Here is a 17,696-nt window from a genome sequence, read left to right on the forward strand (position 1 = left end):
ATAAAAACCAGAGGCCAGCAGATCATGGGAAAATATCATTTTGGTGTCATTCTCAAAACTTTTGGCCATGACTGTACTTGAATTTTACAAAAAAAATCTGCAAAATGCTGATTTTTTTTTTTGTAATTAGCTTCCAAGAAAATTTAGAAAATGGTGGCTGCTGAACTGTAAATGGCCATCAAAAGGTTAAAAATGTTAAAAAAAACTCTCACCGCTCACCGCTCTGGTCTCTCCACACCTCACTGTCACCTGTCCAGTCCCCGTCACATCTTCTTCATCCCGTCACTTGCTCGGATTTTTCATCGTGAGTAGGGGGATCAGAAGATGCGATGAGGACCAGACAGATGGCGAGGAGGAGCGGAGGGGGCCTGAGAGTGGTGAGGTGATTATGAGGATTTATTTTTTACATATTAAGTTTATTATGCTCTGAGGTCTGGAGAGAACAAAGACGACGGGTGGAGTTGGCGGAGACTAGCTGCTATGATGTCTACTAATTATACACAGACATAATGGATTCCTCCTCTCCTGTCTCTAAGTAGCAAATGTTCAGGAGGAGCAATAGCATGAGAAACATTTTACAGCATTTTACAGCATTACTGAGCAGTGTATCTGTGAATTCAGCTCTGGCAAAACACTAGAAAGAAAAAGAGCATAGAAGCCTATTCAGCTGCATAGAACAGCGTAGCTGTGAATCCAGATCTGGTGTGAGATGAAACACTTACTACATAGCAGTAGGGTCTGTGTCTATCTTTCCCTTTCTCTCTTTCAGTCTCTCTTCCTTCCTTCTTGATAGACTCCAATTGATAGCTGTAATCTGATCCCTCAGTTAGCTAGTGGTGATTTCTCTTGTTTTGACCAAGATAGATTTTAACAGTTTTTCAGAGTGAACAATGTGTTCGGGAGGCAAGTGCAGAAGAAGTGGCTCATAAGTGTAGAAAGAAGCAGGTTTCTCTGATATTTTACAAAGTTTCTTACATTGAATTGTTTAATTTTTTTTTTTTGGGGGGGGGGGATGCCCATGATTATTTAAAGAAACAATCAGCAGAAAAAAAAGTTGTCCTTTCAGCTTATCCACCTCCAAGACCCCCTATAATCATGTGATTTATTATATAACACAAAAGTATTTATGATGGCCGGTGGCTTGGAACGAAGACAAAGGGTTTCGTGAGCATGATAAATACCAGGTCCTTTACAGCAGCTACTTGACTCTGACAGATCCTGACAACCACATCCTTTTTTTTCAGATTCTTACCATCCTTTAAAATGGTAACAGGATCACTCTGGAATGGGTCACCTTCATGTCAGTGATTCCGTAGCACGAGCCTCTTTGGCACCCAAGTCTTTGATTGAACCTTACAAACGTAGATGGACCGTCTGACAAACGTTTGTTGAAAACATACTGTATATATTCCTATCTTTTTGTCACCAATTTGTCCTGTAGGAAAAAAAAAACCCACATCTGACGTGTTAACTTGACATGAGATACTTTGTAATCAAAACAATTTTCTTCGGGTGCTAAATCGCCCGGCGCTTAGACGAGACGCGACTGTACCGGAGATGATATTTTGCAATTGAATAGAGATGGCGAACGGTATTTAAATTGTTGTTTGCAGAATTACTTTCCATATTGCGAAGTCGTTGGAAAAACTGATTACTTTCCTTAATAAGCTGCGGAATAATTGACTGAATCAAAGAGCAATAAGGGCGAGAACAACGGTACAAGGATTGTAGGAATGCGGACGATGAGCATGAAGTTGTTTCTTCTTTTTAGTTGTTTTTTATGCTCCGAGGTCTTCAGGAAAGTTTACTAAAGGGGAAATGTTACTTTCCAGAAAAGCATAAAAATAGATATTAAACCATCCCAGCAATAAACCTGCAGCTCGGTGTGAGGACCATAAGTGGTTATAATCTCAGAGACGATCGGAGAGAGGTGCTGGCGCTGCTAAACTGCGCTACATAAATATTCCCTACGGAACTGTAAGAAGTGAGATCCTGCCCAGTGATTCTGTATGGGTAATGTGAATATTTGTGACTTTGCAATGCGGGAAGTGAGGAGGTCAGAAAAGAAAAGATGGAGGGTAATTATTGAGCTCAAAGCAGCTTGCACTTTGAGGAACGTCAATGGGTTGGAGGCTGACATAGTCTGCTTATTGGGCACGTTGGTAGACTGAAGGACAAATTAGCTTATTACAAAAGACCTGGTGGGCTGGAGGCCAAAGGGACAAGACATTGCATAGTGCGCCACTGTGGTATTGTCTAGCAAGATTTGGGCCAGATATGATTGGACAGAATGAATTGTTTCGCTTTTGCATAGTTACCTGGGATAGTCTTGCTGAGGGAAGGAAACACTTGATGAACCCTGTGCAGATTACCGCTGAAGAGATGTGGACTGAACATGCTATCATTCCTGAAAAGTGTCCTTTCCCTCTGAGTTTGATGGGGTTACGAGAGAGACATCAGCCCAGAAAAGTGCTAATATGGTTGCGATGTTGTTACACGCACGCCGCTAGGTTCAGATAGGGGCGAGATGGGTTCCATGAATTCTTTGGAATCCTAGGGGAACCGTTACTCAGGGTGATCAATCATAGACCATGTGCTGCAGCTTCTCTCAGTCACACGATAGATTCAATTGCTGACCAGACTCATCTGACAAAAGTCTTTTTCAACAGTTTAACAGTAGAATTTAATCTGAAGAACGGCCAGTGCAATTCAGGGATTTTACAGCACAATCTTCATTACAGTACAGTCTGAGCTTCTTGAGCAACCGGCTCCAGTAACAATACAGTAGTTTCTTCACAGTATTACAGTCTCTTCAGTAGCATAATTCAGCATAGATTAGATCTCGTAGCAGCACACTTCTATGCATACACAACCACTAGCTTTTCCTTCACAAGGACACAATAGTACACAGCATTCTTTATCCTGCATGGAGATGGAGGGGGGAGGGTTGGATGAGGGAGATGATCCCTGTGACACAATTCCTTCCAGGCCTTTATCTTCCTGCCAGATAATACTCTTCACTGTTAGTTCAGGGAGTTATGTCTGACCTGTTTAGTTTCTCTTCTGATCTGAATCCTGTTCAGTTGCCTTCTGTCAGATCCAGATAACACACCAGCTTTCTCTTTGGCTTCAGCCAGACTACAATAACAATTTCCCCACAATCCCCCTGGCGTTCTGCTAAACACTCTCCTTCTCCTGTGACTGTGTTAACCCCTATAGTTGTTGGATGCTTCTGGAGTACAACACTTCCTGTCTCCTGTGCTTGTGTTATTTGTAACAGTTGCTGGATGCTTTTGAAGCAACAGCACTACTTCTGTATGTCACAATGTGTAAGACTTTGACCCTGGCGATACTACCAATTGCTTTAGTAAGAACTGTGTAGGAAGCTAGTCTTGGAGGGACACTTTTATTGGAGGCATGCATACATTGCCATATTATACATTAATATTGTACAAACACAATATTTGTAGCATCTTCTCTCAGACACTAAATCACCCAAATATTACACAAAAATGTGGCAAACTATAGAACATCTTTGGGGTGCAACATGATGGCCATAAAGTGGAGCAATAGGAGCTCAGCAAGGCTGGATTAAAGTAACTACCATTTCAGGTGACTTCTCTGAATTGTCTGTACATGAGGAATAACACTACTTCTGGCCATTATATGACTTGTATCCTCAATTTTTCACCATTTTCCCTATCTGCAGGATCTATGTCTGATTTTTAGTTCTCTCTGAGCTAGTGAGTGCAGACTAGCTGCTATAATGTCTTCCATACACACCACACACACACGAGGGATTCCTGCTCTCCTGTCTCTGTGTTTCACATGTGCAGAAGCAGCAGCAGCATGGAGGACATTATACAGCAGTACTGAGCAGTAAAGCTGGGAATCCAGCTCTGGGCTGAGATAAATTGCTCACTAACTTCAGCACAATCTGCCTGTTTCCGCCTCTGCTTGTTTCTGCCTGTTTCTTCTGTTTCTGCCTCTGCTTGTTTCTGCCTGTTTCTTCTGTTTCTGCCTGTTTCTTCTGTTTCTGCCTCTGCTTGTTTCTGCCTGTTTCTTCTGTTTCTGCCTCTGCTTGTTTTCTCACTCTAATCCTCACACCTCTCTCCCCCTCTCACTGTGCTGACAATCAGTCTTGAACCTTTTTTCAGACTGAATGATGAGTTTAGAAGGTAGGAGGGAAGGAAGAAGTGGCTCATAAGTGGATAAAGAAGCAGAATTTTCTGATAAGTTATATTACAGACTTGATTTTATTTGCATGTACCATTGGTTTGTGCAAAATTTGTTGAAACCATAAAGTCCATTTAAGAGTAGTTAAGGCTACAGGACAAAAACCATGGAGGTGTATGCTCCATGCCTTCTCCAGTGCGATAAATGGCGATTATGAAGACGTCCAAGCCATACTTCACAAGAGAGGGCCACATGTATGCATGTCCACCTCTTCTCAGCAGACCTGGATTTCTTTAGAGAGAAAGATCCTAGTAATGAGCATATAAATAGTGTCTGCAAGTGGTGATTTAGAGAAAACCTACTTAGGACAGATGGGTGGTAGTAAGTTCTCAAAGTCTCAAGGTGGTGAAGGCCATGGCCACCACCACCTTGAGACTGTATTCTTGGTGGATGGTAGGACAATGAGGGAAAATAATGAAGATTTGAAATATTCTTATACTCCAAATTGCCACATACAAGTCTTAATATAGTAGCGTCATCCCCTCTATATTCAGTGCAGGATATGTTGGGTTAAATAGTGTAGATAAACCCCAGTGACAGTATAAATAGGACATTTAATAATATGCAGTTAATCCCGAGTCTGGAGCGCCGTGAGCAAAGCAAACACTTCTAAATCCACATAATAGACAGGGGGAATTTTTACGGTGGTCTGTATATCAAGGGAAGTTATCTCCTCCACCGAAGACTCAGATATTAAACCTGATTAGATGTCACCAATGATATGAAGTGAGGATCGGGATGTGTTTGATCTCTCCGGAGCTGAGGACTTTCGAGGGGCTGCGGAGCTCCTCTTCTGATGTATTGCCCCCCTTAGTCAGTGTTATTACTTCAGCAGAATTATCTCTCCCAGGATAACCTTCATCAGATCATACTTAACCAGACTCGCGAGCACGTGGTCACCGGAGATAGTCACTGGATATTAGGAAATATTCTCAGACCTTCTCCTGCGAAATCTTAATTTCTTGCATTAAGACGAGTCAAAAGGTGCCTTGCTGAGGATTAGGTTGTCTTAGAAAGCAGATTCATCTAGAGATACAGTTATCAGGCGCCATATGGCGGCATTATCTTAGAATTGTATAGGACGTGTGCAGTGCTCAGAACACTGCATGGAGTTATTACTTAAGTACGTTGTAGCTTTATCATTTAGTCAGAATATGGCGGTATTATTAGAGTACTGTATGATGCTATTATAAGTTAGAAATGTTATTTCTCTGATGTTGGTCAGGGTATCGCAGTATTGTTTGAGCACTGCTTGAGGCTATTATTTAAGTATTATTTATCCCTGTTATTTAGTAGGGTGAAAAGCAATATTATTTGGGCAGTGTATGGCGGTAATATTGCGGAACTGTGTGACATTATTATTTGGGTACAAATTGCACTATTATTTGGTCAGTGTATGACGGTAATATTGGGGAACTGAACTCATCATTTAAAAAAACTGCTAAAAATCAGTCCTGCTCAAAACAGACTGCTAGCTCACTGAGGAATCAGATTACGGCTGTCCATGGAAGTCTATGTAGAGATGAGAAAATGGAGCAGAGAGAGAGAGAGGCAGAGGAAAAGAAGCACACAGATACAGTGCTGCTGATTTTGATTAAATGTTTCATCTCACTCCAGAGCTGGATTTACTTCCTACTTTCTAGTAACATAGAAACTACATAGCTACTTTCTAGTAAGTGTTTTATCTCACCACAATCCGGATTTACAGCTACACTGCTCAGTACTGCTGTTTATTCTCCTCCATGCTTTGACTACTTTTAAGTAAGTGTTTTCTCTCACCACATTCCTGGATTTACAGTTACACTACTCAGTGCTGCTTTTTAATGTCTACTACGCTTTAGCTAGTTTCTAGTAAGTATTTTTTCTCACCACAATCTTGTATTTACAGCTATTCTGCTCAGTACTGCTGTTTAATGTATTCCATGCTTCAGCTACTTTCTAGTAAGTGTTTTATTTCACCACAATTTTGTATTTACTTCTATACTGAGCAGTACTAATGTTTAATGTGTTCCATGCTTTGGTTATTTTCTAGTAAGTGTTTTATGTCGCCAAAATCCTGGATTTATAACTATGCTGCTCAGTACTGCTGTTTATTCTCCTCCATGCTTCGGCTACTTTCTAGTAAGTGTTTTATCTCACCAAAATCCTGGATTTACATCTATGCTGCTCAGTACTGCTGTTTAATGTTTTCCATGTTTTGGTTACTTTCCAGTAAGTGATTTACAGCTACACTGCTGAGTACTGCTGTTTAATGTCCTCTGTGCTGCTGCTGCTGCCTTTGAACATGTGCTGCATAAAGACAGAAGATTTGGAATCCCTCATGTCTGTGTGTGCAATCTATGGGAGACTTTATTGCAGTCATGTAGTTATTCTCTATCCACTAGCTCAGAGAGAGCTGAAAATTAAAAGTAGATACAAAACTGGTGAAAGATGCAATATATACAGTTATATGAAAAAGCTTGGGCACCCCTATTAATCTTAAGCTTAATGTTTTCTTAAAATTGGTGTTTTTGCAACAGCTATTTCTGTTTGATCTATGTAATAACTGTTGGACACAGTAATGTTTCTGCCTTGAAATGAGGTTTATTGTACTAACAGAAAATGTACAATCTGGATTCAAACAAAATTTGACAGGTGCATAAGTATGGGCACCCGTATCATTTTCTTGTTTTAAATACTCCTACCTACTTTTTACTGACTTACTAAAGCACTTTTTTTGGTTTTGTAACCTCATTGAGCTTTGAACTTCATAGCCAGGTGTATGCAATCATGAGAAAAGCTACTTAAAGTGGCCACTTGCAAGTTGTTCTCTTGTTTGAATCTCCTCTGAAGAGTGGCATCATGGGCTCCTCAAAACAACTGTCAAATGATCTGAAAACAAAGATTATTCAACATAGTTGTTCAGGGGAAGGATACAAAAAGCTGTCTCAGAGATTTAACCTGTCAGTTTCCACTGTGAGGAACATAGTAAGGAAATGGAAGAACACAGGGACAGTTCTTGTTAAGGCCAGAAGTGGCAGGTCAAGAAAAACATCAGAAAGGCAGAGAAGAAGAATGGTGAGATCAGTCAAGGACAATCCTCAGACCACCTCCAGAGAGCTGCAGCATCAACTTGCTGCAGATGGTGTCACTGTGCATCGGTCAACTATACAACGCACTTTGCACAAGGAGAAGCTGTATGGGAGAGTGATGCGAAAGAAGCAGAGTCGGCTGAGGTATGCAAAAGCACATTTGGAGAAGCCAATTTCTTTTTGGAAGAAGGTCCTGTGGACTGATGAAACCAAGATTGAGTTGTTTGGTCATACAAAAAGGCGTTATGCATGGCGGCAAAAAAACACAGCATTCCAAGAAAAACACTTGCTACCCACAGTAAAATTTGGTGGAGGTTCCATCATGCTTTGGGGCTGTGTGGCCAATGACGGCACCGGGAATCTTGTTAAAGTTGAGGGACGCATGGATTCCACTCAGTATCAGCAGATTCTTGACAATAATGTTCAAGAATCAGTGATAAAGTTGAAGTTACGCAGGGGATGGATCTTTCAGCAAGACAATGATCCAAAACACCGCTCCAAATCTACTCAGGCATTCATGCAGAGGAACAATTACAATGTTCTGGAATGGCCATCCCAGTCCCCAGACCTGAATATCATTGAACATCTGTGGGGTCATTTGAAGAGGGCTGTCCATGCTCGGCGACCATCAAACTTAACTGAACTGGAATTGTTTTGTAAAGAGGAATGGTCAAAAATCCCTTCATCCAGGATCCAGGAACTCATTAAAAGCTACAGGAAGCGACTAGAGGCAAAAGGAGGATCTTATAAATATTAATGTCACTTTTCTGGTGAGGTGCCCATACTTATGCACCTGTCAAATTTTGTTTGAATGCAGATTGCACATTTTCTGTTAGTACAATAAACCTCATTTCAGGGCAGAAACATTAGTGTGTCCAACAGTTATTACATATATCAAACTGAAATAGCTGCTGCAAAAACACCAATTTTTATAAAACATTAAGCTTAAAATTAATAGGGGTGCCCAAACTTTTTCATATAACTGTATATAAAGAAAAAAAAAAAATATATATATATATATATACATACAGTATATACATATATATAACAACTCATTCTGATCTGACAGGTACTATTTAGTGGGGCACATATGCAATAAAAGGGGTTATTAAAATAATGCAAAAAAATGGGGTGTGAATACTTTTTCACCACTCAGTCCATACTGCTAATTTTGAGTGCAAAAACTTATATTTTTTACCGAAATATTCCGAGCATTCCAAAAATATACCACAGCTAATACATTTTTAATTGCAGAAGATAATAAAATCCTAAATCGCCCCGCAGTCTTGTTACATTTTAATATCATCTGTGAAACGTGAAACTGTCGCTAAGGGACTAAAGACTCGAGTGACACATAACACTGGGATAAAGCCTTCCTATCGTAGCGCTGTTGTACCGACCTGGTGTTACATTAATCTACACGTAGAAGTTTATGACGCTAATATCATCTTCCTTTCGGTGGAACACATCTGTAATAAGATAATCAGCTATTTTTGGAATTTGCCTTATAGTAATTGTATGCAAATTAAAAAAAACAGAACAATAACCCGAGTCACTTAACATAATAATAAAAAAGCTAAAAAAAATGAAAAAAAAAAAACCCCAGTAAATTTAGAGAACAAACCCATTAAAACTTAAAAAAATAAAAAATCCCCATTAAAAGTTTGCTAGCCTTTATTCACATTTACTTTACTCGGGTCGCTGTATTTTTGGCAATGAGAGCAGGGCACTAGAGATGAGCAAATTTCTAATTCTAATTTCTTCGCTCGAATCGGCCTGCAAATGTGATTTGGTCCGATTTGAAATTGCTGTGAAAAAAGACATTTATTATACTCTGAAGTCTCTACAGACCTCAAAACATGATAAACTGAGGGGTGAACAAGGGTTAAAAAAAAAAAAAAAAAAGCTTATGATCACGGTCCTCCAGCCACTGCACCCTACTGGGTCCTCCGCTCGCTCCCTTCGCTCATTCTTCGCTCTTCGGATCTTCCTGCTCCAGTCCCTACACCGGTCATGTGGGGTGCAGCACCCTAAAGCAGTTCTGCAGCAGCTTCATTCTTAGGGTCAGGTTGATAAAGATCAATGATCAGTGGATGGGCATGTTACCCATGCAATAGTCTGGCGACAGATGTAGCAGGCGACATCCTGACCCGTCATGTATCCTTTCACCCGTATGGAGTCTAAATGACAATTTTGCGACAGAGCAACGGCATTTTGCCAACTGCATACATGCATTCCATTGGAGTATACAACAGCTGCAGGCTCATGCTTTATGGGAACAAAAGCTATTAACCTGCAGGTTAATAGCATTCTAAAGATGCCCAGCTGCCACTGAAAGCCCAGCTACCGGAAGGAAAGAGCTTTAGTACTTTAAGGAAATATCTTTAATGGACAGCAGATTGCGCAGTGTTAACTGTTACGTCTTGTAGGTATGTGTGTAGCTCCTCTCTGTACTGTATTGTATCACCTCTTTGTTTTGTGTTCTGTTTATATCTTCCTTGTGACGTTGATGCAAACAATAGTTCCTTAATATATACACAAAGCGTCACCACACTGCGACTAAAGAATACATGAACTCCAATACTGGTGCAAAATGTTAAAAACATAAAGGTACTTAGTAAGCATTTTTTGATCAAAGAGTGCAAAAGCCTCCAACCACGTCAAGGTGACCTTTTAATATGGCTGGTCCCTAACCACTAACTGTCCTACCACTCTATGTGCCAAACCAGCCTCATGTGAATGGGGTGTAGCTTGCAATTAAAACCTTATGTGGGAATGATGGGTGGATAAACATGCTGAGCTCTTGAGGGGGCCACAGCCCCCGATATGTACTACACAAAAAAAGTATGTATCTGGGGCTGTGGCCCCCCTTCAGACATCAAGCCACGTCTCGCTTTTCTAAGTCACTCAAGGTGCAGAAAGTACCTAAAACACATAATAAATATTGTACAAGTCAGTTTTGTAACTTTTTTTGCAATTTCTGCTGATTCCTGTTGATAATTCTCCTCCGTTTTGTACAATAATTCTCATTTACATGGGCTGGGATGCTTCTGTTACACCTGCAGTGTGCGGGATGAGATGCTGCACCAGCCATGACCTTCATTTCTACAATAATTAATATTGGGGAAAGCCTCTGCCGGTGCTGGTGGATTACACTGTGTAAATACAAAATCTGTTAATTAACCTTCAATTCAACCGATTGTCATAAATTAGAGAAATCCTACATTAAAAATATTAATATTTCCTGTAACCGTGCTCCGTAATCTGCACGTTACTCATTTGGTGAAACTGTCAATGAAATCATCTGTAGGAATCTGCGTGAGCTCTAATCCAGCGATACAGATGGACGTGCCGGATGATTCATTCACACTATTTAACAGTGTCAGGGAAATATTAATGTCAGGAAAATATTAACAGAATATTAGCCACTTCTCCCAAGCCCTCTCCTGTAGTATTAGTCCAGAGATGACAATCTACAGTGTCTTCCTGTAAATTATCACCCACAGCCAAAATAGCTTACACAAACAAATGCCAGCCAAGAAGTGTTACAAGCTACTTAGAATGTGAGACTCTTGTCCCTGGAAGATGCAGGGGGTGATTAAAACGCAGGATTGCCATAATTTGCGTGTAACTGGGAAAGCTGGTTTCCCGAGCTTCAAAAAGAAGTTTATGGACACTTCGACTCCGATATGAAATATGGACTAACTGAAGTTTCATAATTCCAATGATAACAGGACCCATATTTTTAGAGGTAGGACCAGCTAGGGATGATAGGGATATTTTTCTAGCGCTGAAAAAATGCTACATAGAGCAGACTGCAACTATGCGATGTGTGGTCTCTAGATGAAGGTAAAATCATAATAGAAAATATTATATCACTTTTGGGCTTCTGGGATCAATGCACGATGAGTTATCCCAAAAAACAGGTTTTTAATACAAGTCTGAAGGGTGGAGCCCAGCCCCTGTGATATCATCACAGGGGGGGTCTCTCCCTTCAGCATAAAATAGTTTGTTGAGACTGAAGCCGTGTTCTTTGTCCGGGAGTATATGTCTATCATAGCGGAGGACCCTGTTCGATAACAGTAAACGAAGCGTCTCCCCTCCACCTATATTGAATCGTTGCAGCGGTCTTTATAATGTAAGCTTTTTCTTTTATCCTGTTTTATTTGTGGAACTGCTTATGTATTTTAATGTGTCCTTAGTAACATCCTTGTATAAATTTTTCTTAAACACTGCCTCCCTTTTGTATTAAATATAAAATGTAATAGTTCTGTTTCTTTTGTCCTGTAATCGTTCCCTTCCCCGAAGCCATATACGTTACCAAAACGCAGGCGTCCTGCCAGGCCTGTATTATATTTCAAACTCGGCCGGTGGTGGCAGCAAATAATAGTAATAATCGGGCTATCGTGAAGCTGACAGTGACCGTACGAAGGGCGTAAACACGTATTGGAACCCAGAGGTGTGACGCCATACGCTCACTGGTCGCTTGCTGATACCTATGCAGCGAGTAATCTGGATCGTGTGCTCGCGATTCTGGATGAAATACTGACAGCATGACGGCAACGGCAAAATATTGCGTGACCTCCCCGGTGTTGTCCCTGTGGTGATCCCTGACAATCAGACACCACGGCACCAGCAACATTGGCCAATTGGATTCTCAAGTTTTTTTATTTAAATACTGACATAAAGTAACAAGTTTCTGATTCCATAATCCAGCATGATCAGGACTGACCAGGTTCTGGATTGTTAGAGAATTTATTCATGACCCACAGTAATATCTGTGATCAACTCCTGACATTGACCGATCAAAGGAGCTGACCCAACACCCTCACACTGACCCAACACTCAGCTGAAGCTCTCCATACACAATAGATAGCCATCACAATTGCTCTTCTGACATCTATCAATCACTCCCAACTCCCCTATAAACAAGAACAATCGGACCTGTCGACTGCTCCTTTATGTTCCATGAGAAAGTCACTGACACAATTTTCTAGGGTGGCATATCTTCCCACCGAACAAAAGAATCGAGCAACTGAATTCCAACCACATATCCCCTAATAACTTATCTTGGAAGGCCCCCATACTCATTAGATGTGAATTTTGGCCTCCCAATGGTGTGCATATCACACCAAAATCTGGTTCTGCAGGTTCACATGACTTTTATCTAATGTGTGTGAGAGCCTTTACATTGAGGCTGACTTTATCCTTACACTGATCCAACAACAACGATACTGGGTGAGTTGGATCCTTCAAGCCCAAAGTCTGGGTGGCACATGGCCACATGCATCGGTGCAGCAGATAGGTTGGGCGGATAGCTGAGGTACTGGAAACCGCAGGTAGACAAGAGATGTCCAGAGAACTGGAGACAGGCAGTCAGAATGCTGGAAACCGCAGGCAAGTGAGAGATGTCCAGGAGACCGCAGGTAGGCAGGAGGCAGGAAGCCGCTGGCAGGCAGGAGATATCCAGGCGATTGAAGGCAAGTAGGCTGGATGCCTGAAGCTGCAGACAAGCGGAAAGAGTCCAGGAAATCACCGACGGGCAGGCGTAATTCTGGAAACCACAGGCAGGCAGGAGACATCCAGGAGGCTGCAGGCCGATAGGCGGAAAGCAGGAAACCACAGGTAGGTTTGAGACATCCAGGAGACCACAGGCTGGTAGGCGAGACTCTGGAAACTGAAGGCAGGACAGACGGGCTGGTCAAGGTGTATAAAGCAAGCCAGAGTCTATCAACACTGAAGTGTTTACTAACAAGACGCAGGTGTGTTTCTTGGTGAGCCTTTTAAGGATTAGGTGGAAGCTCACAGAGAGTCACGCCGAGCAATCAGTAAAGCCTGATGTGAAGCACAGCAAAATCTAAGGGAACAGGGTGAGGGAAGCAAAGTTCGGATCCAGGACTGGTGCCTAAGAAATATACTGAGACTAACCTGACCCTCACACTAATTCAACAGCAACTTTACATTGACTTGGCATTGATCCAATGCTGACCTGACTGCAACACTGACCCCAACACAACTTTACACAAAGGCTGACTTCACCCTAACACCAATTTTACACCCCAAAGCTGACCAAAAACCAACCTTATACTGAGACTGACCTCATCCCCACACTGATCTAACACCGCCCTTACATTGACTTGGCATTGACCCAACACTAAGGATGACCTGCCAGCGACACTGACTCAATATTCATCTTATACTAAACCAAATGTGGTTGAGCTAACCACCACAATGACTCAACATCCACCTTACATTGAGGCTTACCATACCCTGACACAAACCCAACACCGACTTTACACTGAAGCTAAACTCACCCCCTAACACTAACCCAACCCCTACCTCACACTGAGGCTGACCCAACAATGAAACTAACCCAACAACGACTTTACACTGAAGCTAAACTCGCCCCTAACAATGACCAAACCCCAACCTTACACTGAGGCTGACCCAACAATGAAACTAACCAAACACTGACTTCACACTGAAGCTAACCTCACCCCTAATACTGACCCAAACCAAACCATACACTGATCGCTGCCACAACCCTAACACTAACCCAACACCGACTTTACACTGAAACTGACCTGACTCCAATATTGATCCAATACCTACCTTACATTGACCCAACACTAAGGCTGATCTGCTGCCATGCGACCCAAAACCCAGTTTACACTGTGGCTGACCTTGCCAAAACACTGACCACGATTGGACATGCCATTGGTGCAACTTGTGCAGCCACACAGGGTCCTAAGCAGTAAGGGGGCCACATCTACCTCCAAAGCAGGTGGACTTGTACATTATGATGAGCTATTGGACTGCACAGGGCTGATCCAACAAGCTCCTTAGGCCATGGTCCCACTATCAGTATTTGGTCCGTATTTGGTTCCTCACCAAAAGAACTGACAGATCAGAAGACGGAAAGGCTGAGATCAACGACTCATGCCTGAAAATGATGCGGGCAACAAAAAAGGGAAAAGAGAAACATTCCTGTTGGAATATAGTGGGAAATAATTAAATGGCAGTTCAGCATGAATATTGAAAATAACCTGTTATTTCTAAATATTTCTACTAATTAATGGCAGCTATGATGTGTCATGGCCAAAAGGACTCATGGTATGAGAACGCAATTGTAGAAAACTAATGGCTCACCACCACGGCAGCCAGAGGACAATATGCTGAAGGACAGGATGGCTGCTATCTTTGTCCTTCTGTGAAGCCAAGCTGTAGGCTGAACTTCATGGGAGAACATCAGTTACACTACATACTGCAATTTGGTCTTTCAATATATAGTATAAGCGAACAAATAATTGAAGGTTCAAGTCCCCCGTAAAAATTGTAAATTGTTTTTCCCATTCAAAAATCAAGAAATTAAAAATATAAACGTATCTGGTTTCATCCTGTGCATAAATGACCGATCAATCAAAATATAAAACGTAACCCAAACGTTAAACACAAAAAAAGCAAAACACAAATACAGAAAAGTAAAAAAAAAATAGAAATACCAGAATTGCACTTTTTCAGTCATTGCATTTCCCCCCCTAAAAAATTGCAATAAAGAGGAATCAAAATCTTGTGTGCACCCAAAAATGTTATCAATAAAAACTAACGCTCAACACGCAAAAATCAGGCCCTCATGCAGTTCCATTATCGGAAACATAAAAAAAGTTATGGATCTCAAAAATTAGTGACACAACTTTTTACACAACACTCAGAATTTTTTTATTTATTTTCTAAAATAAAAAAAAATATCAGTACAATATATGGTAAAATGAATATCATTCAAAACTATATACAGTACAGACCAAAAGTTTGGACACACCTTCTCATTTAAAGATTTTTCTGTATTTTCATGACTTTGAAAATTGTACATTCACACTGAAGGCATCAAAACTATGAATTACCATATGTGGAATTATATACTTAACAAAAAAAGTGTGAAACAGCTGAAAATATGTCTTATATTCTAGGTTCTTCAAAGTAGCCACCTTTTGCTTTGATGACTGCTTTGCACACTCTTGGCATTCTCTTGATGAGCTTCAAGAGGTAGTCACCGGAAATGGTTTTCCCTTCACAGGTGTGCCCTGTCGGGTTTAATAAGTGGGATTTCTTGCCTTATAAATGGGGTTGGGACCATCAGTTGTGTTGTGCAGAAGTCTGGTGGATACACAGCTGATAGTCCTACTGAATAGACTGTTAGAATTTGTATTACGGCAAGAAAAAAGCAGCTAAGTAAAGAAAAACGAGTGGCCATCATTACTTTATGAAATGAAGGTCAGTCAGTCCGAAAAATTGGGCAAACTTTGAAAGTGTCCCCAAGTGCAGTTGCAAAAATCATCAAGCGCTACAAAGAAACTGGCTCACATGAGGACCCCCCCAGGAAAGGAAGACCAAGAGTCACCTCTGCTTCTGAGGATAAGTTTATCTGAGTCACCAGCCTCAGAAATCGCAGGTTAACAGCAGCTCAGATTAGAGACCAGGTCAATGCCACACAGAGTTCTAGCAGCAGACACATCTCTACAACAACTGTTAAGAGGAGACTTTGTGCAGCAGGCCTTCATGGTAAAATAGCTGCTAGGAAACCACTGCTAAGGACAGGCAACAAGCAGAAGAGACTTGTTTGGGCTAAAGAACACAAGGAATGGACATTAGACCAGTGGAAATCTGTGCTTTGGTCTGATGAGTCCAAATTTGAGATCTTTGGTTCCAACCACCGTGTCTTGGTGCGACGCAGAAAAGGTGAACGGATGGACTCTACATGCCTGGTTCCCACCGTGAAGCATGGAGGAGGAGGTGTGATGGTGTGGGGGGGGCTTGCTGGTGACACTGTTGGGGATTTATTGAAAATTGAAGGCATACTGAACCAGCATGGCTACCACAGCATCTTGCAGCGGCATGCTATTCCATCCGGTTTGCGTTTAGTTGGACCATCATTTATTTTTCAACAGGACAATGACCCCAAACACACCTCCAGGCTGTGTAAGGGCTATTTGACCAAGAGGGAGAGTGATGGGGTGCTACGCCAGATGACCTGGCCTCCACAGTCACCAGACCTGAACCCAATCGAGATGGTTTGGGGTGAGCTGGACCGCAGAGTGAAGGCAAAAGGGCCAACAAGTGCTAAGCATCTCTGGGAACTCCTTCAAGATGGTTGGAAGACCATTTCCGGTGACTACCTCTTGAAGCTCATCAAGAGAATGCCAGGAGTGTGCAAAGCAGTCATCAAAGCAAAAGGTGGCTACTTTGAAGAACCTAGAATATAAGACATATTTTCAGTGGTTTCACACTTTTTTGTTAAGTATATAATTCTACATGTGTTAATTCATAGTTTTGATGCCTTCAGTGTGAATGTACAATTTTCATAGTCATGAAAATACAGAAAAATCTTTAAATGAGAAGGTGTGTCCAAACTTTTGGTCTGTACTGTATATATATATATATTTATATAAATATATATAAAAAATTAAAAGAAAATATTGTCAGGTCTTAAAGTGGTGAAATGGGGAATAGCAAATAGGAAAAAGTTAAATATATGTTGTATTTCTATATAAATGGTGGACGCCAGGATTCCTTATGATGGTGGTGTTTAGTTACATGTGAAGGTCAGATATTATGAATGTGGCAGTAAATCAGACGCCTTCAGTGATATCAGTGAGAACATCCGGAGATAATGTCTGTAATTTGTAAATCCAGAATGATTCTCTTGTGTTCAGTGATAATTGTCAGTTTGGATCTTTCTTGACGATTTTTTCATTAGGTGTAATTTTTATTTCATTAAAATATCCTCAATGTTAGATGTGAAGATGCCGGAACGCATTCTGTTTAAAAATAATGTATATTTTTGGTTTTGTGCCGATGACCATTTATTCCGGCTCATAGCACTGGCGTATGGGTCGCTAGGGCTCAGGGCAAGGCAACTGTTTTTCGTTCCCCAGCCTGTGAGTCCCGTCCACTGGTTCAAGATTGTAATTTGGAGAAAATAATAATGTAATTGTAGTTTGTGCTTTCACCTCCTAAGTGTCTCCTGACTTTTGCTAAAATTTTAAAAATAAAAAGTTTTATTTTTTTTTTGCTTTTTACCTCCACACACACATATGCACATTAGCTTACATGCATTACAGTTGTAATGCACCATTATAGCGCTGTCAGAGGCAGCCACCCTCATGCCCCTCGATATTGACCCAACGCTAAGGCTGAACTTATACCGACACTGACCAAACGCTGTGGTTATGTGCTGAGTAAGAAGACACGAAACACTTTGACAATAAAACCGCAATTAATAAAGTTCTGTGGATCCTGGACCTTCATAATTTCATCAGCAGAGAGGAAATCCACGTTTTTTTTCTCCAAAATACTTTAAATTGGATTGACCAAACACCAATATTACTCTGG

The sequence above is a fragment of the Phyllobates terribilis genome, unplaced genomic scaffold (assembly GCF_046119375.1).
Source record: "Phyllobates terribilis strain yellow unplaced genomic scaffold, ASM4611937v1 Scaffold_3__8_contigs__length_932513732, whole genome shotgun sequence".
NCBI classification, from domain to species: Eukaryota; Metazoa; Chordata; class Amphibia; order Anura; family Dendrobatidae; genus Phyllobates; species Phyllobates terribilis.